We start from the raw sequence: 10,364 nt of genomic DNA on the forward strand, positions 1-10,364 counted from the left end.
GGGAGAAAAAGTGAAATTCTATTGCTATGTTCATTTCCAAACTCTGGGATTTTAAGCTATAATGTGATACGCAATTCGCTTGAATTTTATGTTTTCTTCTGTCTTTTTTGAAGAACCACAAGGGCAGTCTTCGAGGACCACAGGTGGTCCGCGGACCATAGTTTGAAAAATGCTGACTTAAGATATACGGATCATATGTAGAGACAAAGAGGAAGGCAGAAAATAGGAAAGTTTGGATAATGCTGGGATTGCAGTGAAAGATCTGCCCTAGGACACAAAACTATGAATGAAAATGAAACAAGTACAATGGCTAACAAATTACTACTTATGCTTCGAAGCATAATTGTTGCATTATAACAAAAAATTGTTTTAGCACAAGTAACTTAACTAAATCCAGTTCTTCACACATCCCACATGCTCTTAATTAAACACAATTAATTGCATTAATTTATTTTTAGAAATTATATTAATATCAACTATCATAATTAATTTACAATGTCCCTATACAATTACGATTTTTATGAACTTACACCTCGTGACGCAAAATTTAGATTTACCATTGCGCAGTTTACGTAAAATCTGTTCAACGAAAGAATAATATACTCCTAGTGTAATAACATGCACGTATCTTTGAATTCGCAGTCACTCTTTTGTTTGTTGCTAAATTAAAAATTTATAAATCTTCTCACCATTCGTGAGCTGCCACAAGGGACAAAGAGTACTTAACCATAGAAATTTTACAAGTTCATGAAAAACCACTGATTATGTTTTAACAATGAAATTCCTAGAAGTACATAACTGCAATTAATTTTTTTTTTTGAGATTAGTGAAAATATACTTATTTTTAGAAAGTTAAGTGCTACAAAAAAGTAAAGAATGCTACTGAACTTAGTTTGATTTCGAATATGGGTGATTCTTCAGGAGAGCAATTGATCCTTTCAATGCAGCTAAGGTTACAGTCGGAATAATAGATGTAGGTATTCCAAGCCTCTTAAACACATCTTTCATGAAGAGAGTAGCGATACCTCTTGCTCCAACCAGAAGTCCGATTACTTCAAGCTCTTTTAGCTGGTATTTTTTGAGGTAATAGGGAATGGTAGGATTTTAGATATTCTTTTTTTCATTATCCACTTCTGCTGGCTGTTCCTCTTCCGTTTCTAAACGCACAATGGGATCAATTACAAATCCAGATCTTGTAGATTCCTTGAAAGCTATTATATCTATGCGCCGTGTACTGCCAGTGACGGAGAGACCATGTACTTCTTCAAAGGTGTTGTAATCGGCATGTTTAAGGGCAGTGGCTATAAATGATCGTACTTGGTGGTGTCTAGCGTTTCGCAGAGCTTCGCCGTGCGGACAGGATCCCAGGACGTGTGCAAGAGTTTCAACCCCGTTGTGGCAATGCCTACAACGGATGTCCTGAGATCTTCCCGGCACAGCACGTACTGCACGTACAGATCTAGTGTTATCACCAACTACTATATTACAATAATACCGGACAGCTGTATATTAGCAGCATTGGCGTGAGTGCGAAATATCGCGGTCCTGACATCTAGCGGAGAGGGATGGAATTACGTCCACATATACAAATATTACCATAGCGAGATTCGGACTATTGTTTGAAATGTGAGTTAGTAATGTGGAATTATATATGAAACACTTAAGAAATGTTGAATAATATTTAATGTAAAATTATTATCTTATATCAAAGCCGCAATTTATGAGAAATATTGCATCCTTCATATTACTTTCCGTAATTAATTGTTACATATTTTTCTTTGGTTTACCGAGACAAAATCAATCTGATATTAGGAATGAATTTACAGTAGCTAATGTTTTATATAACTTACGCATTGCTGACAACTGAAAATATAAAATTGATAGTAATCTGATGCTTGCAATAATTAGTAAAGGCATGTGGACAACAATAAAACTTAATTTTATAAACCCTTAAAATCCAATACATTTTAACTTCTATTCATTTATTGGGTCTAAATATGAAAACTAACCTGTATTTTTCTATCAACACAAAGACGAAGGAATTAGGCCTACTAAAAATGTTGTTGACTCAAGTTTTATGAACTGTCGGAAATCGAAAGTACGATTTGGATCAATTTGTAATGCTGTAATTGTAGCAATTATAAACAGCACATATACACCCTTACATTTTAAAATAGCACTAATTAATAAAACTATTAACTAGCCCAGCAACAATATACATTGCAGTTGATTACAGCTTGTTTCGCGAGTATCTCCACACCGGCAGGTAGGTAGCAGCACCAGCGTCGTTCGCACGCAAAACTGGTAGCTGTCCGGTATTATTACAGCAAGGTATTTGTTATCACTGCCTAAAGTGAGTCTTCAAAACACTAGTCCCTAAAAAAGTAAGAAATCACTTTAGACACTGCTATTCATTTTACGCACCGCCAAAGAAACTGTAATATTCTGTGTACAAACTTCATACAGTAAGAAATTAACGCATTACCTCGATCTTTTATTCTTTAAACATTACACGTAACTCAAATAAGTAACAACCACACTGTTGATTACATGGCCGGTTTAACCGGTCATGAAACCGTGAACAGAAATAAAACACGGTACCTTTTCACTGATACTTACTTCTTAATGGTTCTGACTTTAGATTGCCATGCTATTGTGATCTTGTAATCTTTCCACCTTGAAATATTTGTTTAATGTAAATTTGTGCTACCGTACAAAAAACATTGTATGACACATACTCGTGCCAAAAAGAGAACCTTTACGAACTTGTCTCATAAAATATTTTAAACGTTAAGTTATCTTGCCTACATATACTAAAACAGGTTAAAACATATCTATGCTTTGTTACAACTCTGTGTGCGTGGCATCTACTTTATGTACCAGGAATGGAATGATTTATGAAGTACATATTATATTACGATTTATTTGTTCATAACCTTTCTTTTATTATTATCTTTGGATTTATTTCCATTCCTCGTTAAATGTAAAATCCCTGACGTAACAGGAACAAAAATGAAGCTAGTACTAGAGAAATTAATTGATGTGAATAGGGTAAAGGTTACTGTAAGCGAAAGTTGTGTATTCGAATAGTGATTTTATGCTCGAACATGCCGAAATGTAGTAATTATACACCTGGTAGCAGTCCTTTAATGCATGTCATTAAAGTACACCTACTCATTAAAATACAGGTGTTCAGCCAATGACAACTCAGCTTACAGGTGTTCAGCCAATGACAAGTCAGCTTTGTACCGTTATAAAACCGCAAGTATCGATTATTCTCGGATATGCAATCGAAAAAGAATTAGCGAAAAGTCACGGAGGCTGGAAATCCAATACTGTCGCAGAAGGTTATGTTCTGTTACTATAATAATTAGCGTTAATTGTAAATAATATTCAAATAAATTCAATTTGTCATCTCGTTTTTCAATGTCGAATTCAATAATCAAGGTTATATCAAGTTTAACGGAATTACATCAAGGTCAATGACATTATTGTTCCTCGGAAAAAAATCAATACTTTGCGTCTGCGCACATCTCACAATTCACGACCTAGAACAAGGTCACTTCCGATCTTGTCAGAAACAAATATAATGTATACATCTGAATAATTTCAAGTTAGAAATAGGGTCGGGCATAAAAAGTCGTATGAAACTCGCCTATAATGCTAATTAAGAAGTTCGTATGAAAATTATGAAACTCGCTTGCGCTCGCTTCATAAACATCCATACTCGCTTCTTAATTACTATCATTATAGGCTCGTTGCATAATGTACTATTATGTGTCATCTACTTCCTCAATATTAAAACATATCCTCGGTGCCAGACTATTGAGTTCCAGCACATATATGTAGGTATAACCAGTGTTTCGGAGTTATGCATGGGCTACATCATCACAGAAGAACGCTTATCCGTAGGTTTTGTTACCAGGTAGTTAGCACTGCATCCAGGATTGAACTTATAGGTTCATTTGCCTTGTTTTTTATGACGAAATGTATACATAGGATCAGAGCATTGGCTGTTCCCATATCTACGAGAAGCAAGCTAAGCAGGAAATAATATTTTTAATGATGTTTCTACCTGTTCAGATACCAGAAATAAAATATAAAGTTCCAATAAACTTATGGTTTGTTTCAATCATATTGAATTTGTCCGGCATGCATTTACTACTCCGCAGTACATCAGTATTTATGACTGTAGTTTTAATTTTCTATTTTGTTGTACATGATAGGACTACATTCACCTTGATATTATAACAATGTTCACAAGTTGATTTATGAAATGAAATTCCCACTATCTTGCCGACGACAAGTTTTGTAAATATATAAGAGGGGCTTGGGCATAAAACATGATAATTGACACTTTAGTCAAAAAATGAATTATGTAGCGTATAATATAGTATCTTACATTCTGCGTCTAACGCAGTAGTTTGTTATCCATCATCTTAACTCGTGGCAGACGTATATAGATTTTACTTTCCTGGTAACAATACAAACTGTTGCACTTATAAATGTTTGTCTATCTAATAATTTGAAAACACTAAAACGTCACTTACCATGTTTTACTCCCGAATCCCTAAAATAAAAATCTTTAAAACCGTAATTATTGATAATTTATGCTACTGACAAATAATATTAACATAATATGGTCGAGATAATATCACTCATTACGATCCAACTGGTAGAGTTTCAAATTACAAATCAAGGAGGCCCTGAAAAGAAAATGTGCCTGGTGTTTGGCTTATGTGTAGCTTTATACCATGGACTCCGCAGCTTTTCAATTTCCAGTGTTGGTTAACTTTCTTACAAGTATGAGAAAGCGAGTGAAAAAAAAAAACATTTCCAATTCTATCGTGTTCAAAATATGTCTGTCTTGAAGTGTGGATGAGAGGTAAGACATCAGAAAGAGTGGAGTATATATGGAATTAACGACACAATGAAGAAAGGACAGAAAGAATACACTTTTAAAACCGGAAGAGGAGGCACCACCTAATCCCTGGTAGAGAGTAAGTGTCAATATTGACGTAAAATCTATGGCCACATTACACTATTAGCAAAACTACCTCGTCTTTGTAAGACAAGCAAGAATCAATTAATAAGTTACTGATGATATTGATATTGCAGAAATGGCCTTACGTGCTTAAGGTATTTTGCAGTCATTAGAATTTTAATCCAGATCTCTTCAATGAGAAATCAATCAGTTAACGAACTGACCATTCAATTCTTTTACTGTTGACACTCCGTGTTCTGTCGTGTCGCTCTATCATTCGCCTCGTTGACGGTATCGCTGCTTTCAGCGCCATCGTCCTGAATGAGGATTCTTCCGACAGTTCGTTCAACAATTCCGTTCTTCTCACACTAATGTATCTCAATTTATGAGTTATGTACCCAAGGCAGTGATATTTAAGGATAATTTGCAATCACTAGAAGAGAGAACTATAGGTGAAAAGCAATATGTGTTACGAGGGTCGAGTACTGTTTAGACACAATCTTAACAGCACGCGTGAATTATTACGGCGCTTCCGGTGGGAGGTAATAGATCAATCTCCCTACAACTCCGACTTGGCACTCAGTGATTTCCATCTCTTCGGACTGTTGAACAACCACCGGGTAGTAAGCGATTCAACACAGATACGGTCGTTCAGAAAGCCGTCATGATGTGGCTTCAGGGCCTTGAAGCAGATTTTTTTCTATACCGACATCGATGTCTTGGCCTACAGTTGGAACATGTGTTTGGAGAAGCATGGTGACTATGTTGAAAAGTAATCGGTATCAATGCCCTACTACTGTGTATCAGTATGTCTGCCTGTCAACTAATGTTTATTAATTAGAGCTCTTGTTACCTTACTTTTTCAAGCACCCACGTATATGAAATAAAATAAAATAAAAAAATTCGTATGACCCACTAGTGTTCAATTTATAATGCAAGGTAATGTACGAAAAGGAAAGAAATTCATATCTTTAAAATCTCATACGAGATGTTTCATTAGATGTATTACAAACTTCTAGGGATTGTAGGGGAGACTAACTAGATAAAGTTTTGTTTAGGAACCCATGTCCGGAAACGTATCGTTTCGAATATATTTGTAGATCGAACCGATTTCACATCTTCCAATTCAATAGAGACAATGAAGGTCTTTCTCCGACTCTACAAGAGTCTCATAAACAAGGTTCTTCATGTGGCACCAAAGGAAAAAGTTGAGGAGTGAAATCTGGCGACCGTGGTGGCCAAGGAGTTGGACCACCTCGACCTATCCACCTTTCCCGGAATGTTTGGTGGAGATATTCACGGATGGAAAGTGAAAAGTTCGCGGGTGCGCCATCATGTTGGAACCACAATTGCTGACGTAGTGTCAGTGGCAAATCTTCACATAACTCTGCCACTAACTCTTGCAGGAAGAATATTATAGATATATTAATTTGTCCTACAGAATTTATCTGCAATATTAACACTTAATATTTTAGGAAAAAAATTCGCTCCGGCGCCGGGGATCGAAACTTCGAAGGGGGAAGGTTCGTTCCAGTGCTGTGGATTGAATTCGGCGTAGCTCAGTGGTCAGAGCGCTTGGTACGTAGAACCAAGGACCCGGGTTCGATCCCCGGCGCCGGAGAGAATTTTTTCTCCTAAAATATTTTGCAGGAAGGGCAAGTACCTGGAACCAATTAGGCGGTACTTGGAACCATTATTCTAGTGCACACTGTGAAGAGCTCATTGTCTCTAGTGAAGTAGGAGATGTGAAATCGATCGATCTTCAAACTTATTTTGCATCGAAACGATACTTTTCCGGACATGGCTTCCTAATCATAACTTTATCTACTTAGTCCCTATACAACCCCTAGATGTTTCCAATATGAATTATGAAACACGCTGTATGTAAACATTCCTATTTTATACGACACTATTACCATAAAATTAAGTTCAAGAGAAAAACGTATTACAATATTCAGAACTAGTATCATTTTCAAAGAATTTTATTCAACTCTTATGATTAATTCGGTTTACATTGCCCTCCTCGTCGATCTGGATTTAATAATAGAAATTTTTCATTTGAATAATTCTCAATACACAATCTGGTTGACTATAGGAGAGGCCTCACGGCCTTAACTCTGCCAGAAAAAAAAATGAAGCATTATTATTATATTTCTGCATACTTCTGTGAAAAATTCCAGAACCTGAAGTGATACTAGCAAATTCCTTGAAATTTTCCACTTCCCACATACAAGTCAAGTGAATATTTGGTCTTTAAGCGTAAACAGCTTGTTGAGTTAGGTTTGATAGAGATAGTATTCATAATGTCTTCAGTAATATCGGATGACATTAACTGTAAACAGAAATCACAGTGATTTCGGAGATACTGATCCCATGTGAATTGCGGTCTCTTACTTTCAATATTTTTATGCTCGACCATGCCGAAACGTAGTAATTATACACCTGGTAGTAGCCCATTAATGCACCTCATTAAAGTACACCTATTCATTATAATTCAGTTGTTCAACGAATGAGAAATCACCATTGTACCATTATAAAACCGCAAGTATCGATTATTCTCGGATATGCAATCGAAAGACAATTAGCGAAACGTCACGGAGGCTGGAAATCCAATACTTTCGCAGAAGGTTATGTTCTGTTACTATAATAATTAGCGTTAATTGTAAATAATATTCAAATAAATTCAATTTGTCATCTCCTTTTCCAATTCTATATCAATTTCCAGGTTATATCAAGACTAATCTTCATGTTATTCTCTAGATTATATCAAGGTCAATGACATTCGTGCCTCGGAAAAAATCAATACTTTCGCGTCTGCGTACATCACACAATTCAGGTCAGTTCCGCTCCTCACTTACATAACCATGACATGAATACTTATGAATAATTTCAAGTTAGAAATATGTCGAGCATAAAAAGTCGTATGAAACTTGCCTATAATGGCTCGCTTGCGCTCGTTTCAAAAACAAACATACTCGCGTCTTAATTACTACTATTATAGGCTCGTTGCATAATGTACTATTATTGAAGCATATGCTGAATTTTAATCACAATTTTAAGCCTACCATTATTGAGATGAGATATTCCTTTCAGAACTTCTGATTTACAGAATAGAACAGCTGAAGTAAATTAGCTTAGCTTTTATCAGAGAATGGCCCTTCTATCACATCCGGTTCACGTTCAGTAACCTTGATGCACATAAGGCATCGGCAAACTAGAAATCCCAACTGTATAACTTATCGTGTTACACCGATAGTGAACTTGAATTATTACGAACATTAAGTAACATAACGTAGCAATGAACGCATCTGGAACCGAAGACAATGGAACCATAAAGATCGCTAATTATCCACCACAAGTATAAGAGTCCAATTTATTTTATAATTTTATTTTTCTACATCTGTGCCGACATCTGCTGAACTTAGAATGAAGGAGATATCTGCACTCCTACACCTGACAGTAATAATAAGAATTTAAGGGGTATTTTTGGTGAAAAATGAGTAAATTAAAAACAAAAAAAAAACTTGTTTTCTTTAAAATACTCTGTGATATGTGTGGAATGCACAGCATAACATTTTGTGGGTATTTGTGCCCTTATCTGATGTTGAGTCGCCATTTTTAAACTTCCTGCGTTATGAATTTTTAAATTTCTCGCCCACTTTTATTGTTGTTTCCGGTAAATTAAATTTTCAAAAAAAAAAATCTTTAAAATACTCTTTGATATGTGTGAAATGCATTGCATAACATTTTATGGGTATTTGTGCCCTTATCGGATGTTGAGACGTTATTTTTAAACTTCCTGCGGTATGGATTTTTAAATCACACGCCTACTTTTATCGGTGTCCAGTAACTTCATTTATTTGCTACATTGCCAGACAAAACTGGATATAATTTCTGAACTATTAAAGATAAATGCATGAAATTTAGAACACACATTCTTTAGACTATTAGGAAACTTTTCTCTGTAACAGAATTTTGTTACTTGATTTCACTTAAAAATTGCGACCTTTTGTTTGCAAGAAAGGAAATCAGAAAATTGTTATTAAATTTTAATTGTTTATTTTACAAACGTAGGGACCAATATCAAAATTCTGTTTCAGACAGTTTGTAGAACATGCTTTTGCAAATATATTGCAAAAAAGTTTGAATCTATCTTTAAAAACGGTTTAGATATATCGGTTTTAGTACAATCCTGCATTGGATATATATATATATATATATATATATATATATATTTTTCAAATTTGAGCCCCCAAATAATTTTTTTTATATTTATATTTGGTTGAGTTCATACAGCTATGAACTCTCTACATACAAAAAATTAATATTTTATACCAAATAGGAAAAGAGTTTTAAAAAACACCATCCTCTCCCCTTAAAATAACTTCTCTAAGTGGCACGACATACCAGTGAATGACACTAGTGACCGGTAGGCTTAGAACATACATGTATTAATGCTTCGTTAGTGACCTCTCACTAGGTCACAAGTAAATAATATTAAATTTAAAATATATCTTATTAAGCATCCTGCCACATGCTATCGTAGTTTATAATTATTTATTTTTTTGCGGCAACATTAATTATAATAATGTGCGTAAACAATATGCTTTTTGATAAGTGCTTGAAGTTTATGAAAAAATTAGCAGCATATATAATAGCGATTCATATTCAGTACCTCTACAGAACGACCTTCGGAGACTGACCCTGAAACTCTCTGAAATTACTGGCACATTGCAGTTCTGTAAGTATAAACACCACTTTTACAGCTATAATATATTTTAAATAGTTCCCTTCTTTCATTACTTCATAAGGTGCTAAGGTGTTATGAATGGCGAAGGAGAATGTATAACAATATATAACAGCGACACTAGGACTTAGTTTTTTTTTAATTAAGCTCTAAAATCAATGTTCGTCTTTTTATACAAAAATGTTCCCTAGGCATTTAGGACGTTGACAGTAAGAGGATTTTTTCTTCTACATCTCGTTTGGGGCCCTGCACCATAAGTGAGTAAATCATTCCCTTTCATAAATTTGTCTTTTCCATTCCAGTCTACATTTTTAGAAGTTCAAAATGCTCATGCCCTTTTCACCATATTCAATGAAACTATATTCGCATGCATTATCTGAGACATAAGGTTGAGAAATTTTAATTATCATGAAAGTGTGTGTGTGTGTGTATATATGTGTATATATATATATATATATATATATATATATATATATAGTTCACACCTGTGGAGTAACGGTTAGCGCGTTTAACCGTGAAACCAGGTGGCCCGGGTTCGATTCCCGGATGGGGCAAGTTACCTGGTTAAGGTTTTTTCCGAGGTTTTCCTCAACCCAATATGAGAAAATGCTGGGTAACTTTCGGTGCGGGACC

The sequence above is a fragment of the Periplaneta americana genome, chromosome 1, assembly GCF_040183065.1.
Source record: "Periplaneta americana isolate PAMFEO1 chromosome 1, P.americana_PAMFEO1_priV1, whole genome shotgun sequence".
Classification (NCBI taxonomy): Eukaryota; Metazoa; Arthropoda; class Insecta; order Blattodea; family Blattidae; genus Periplaneta; species Periplaneta americana.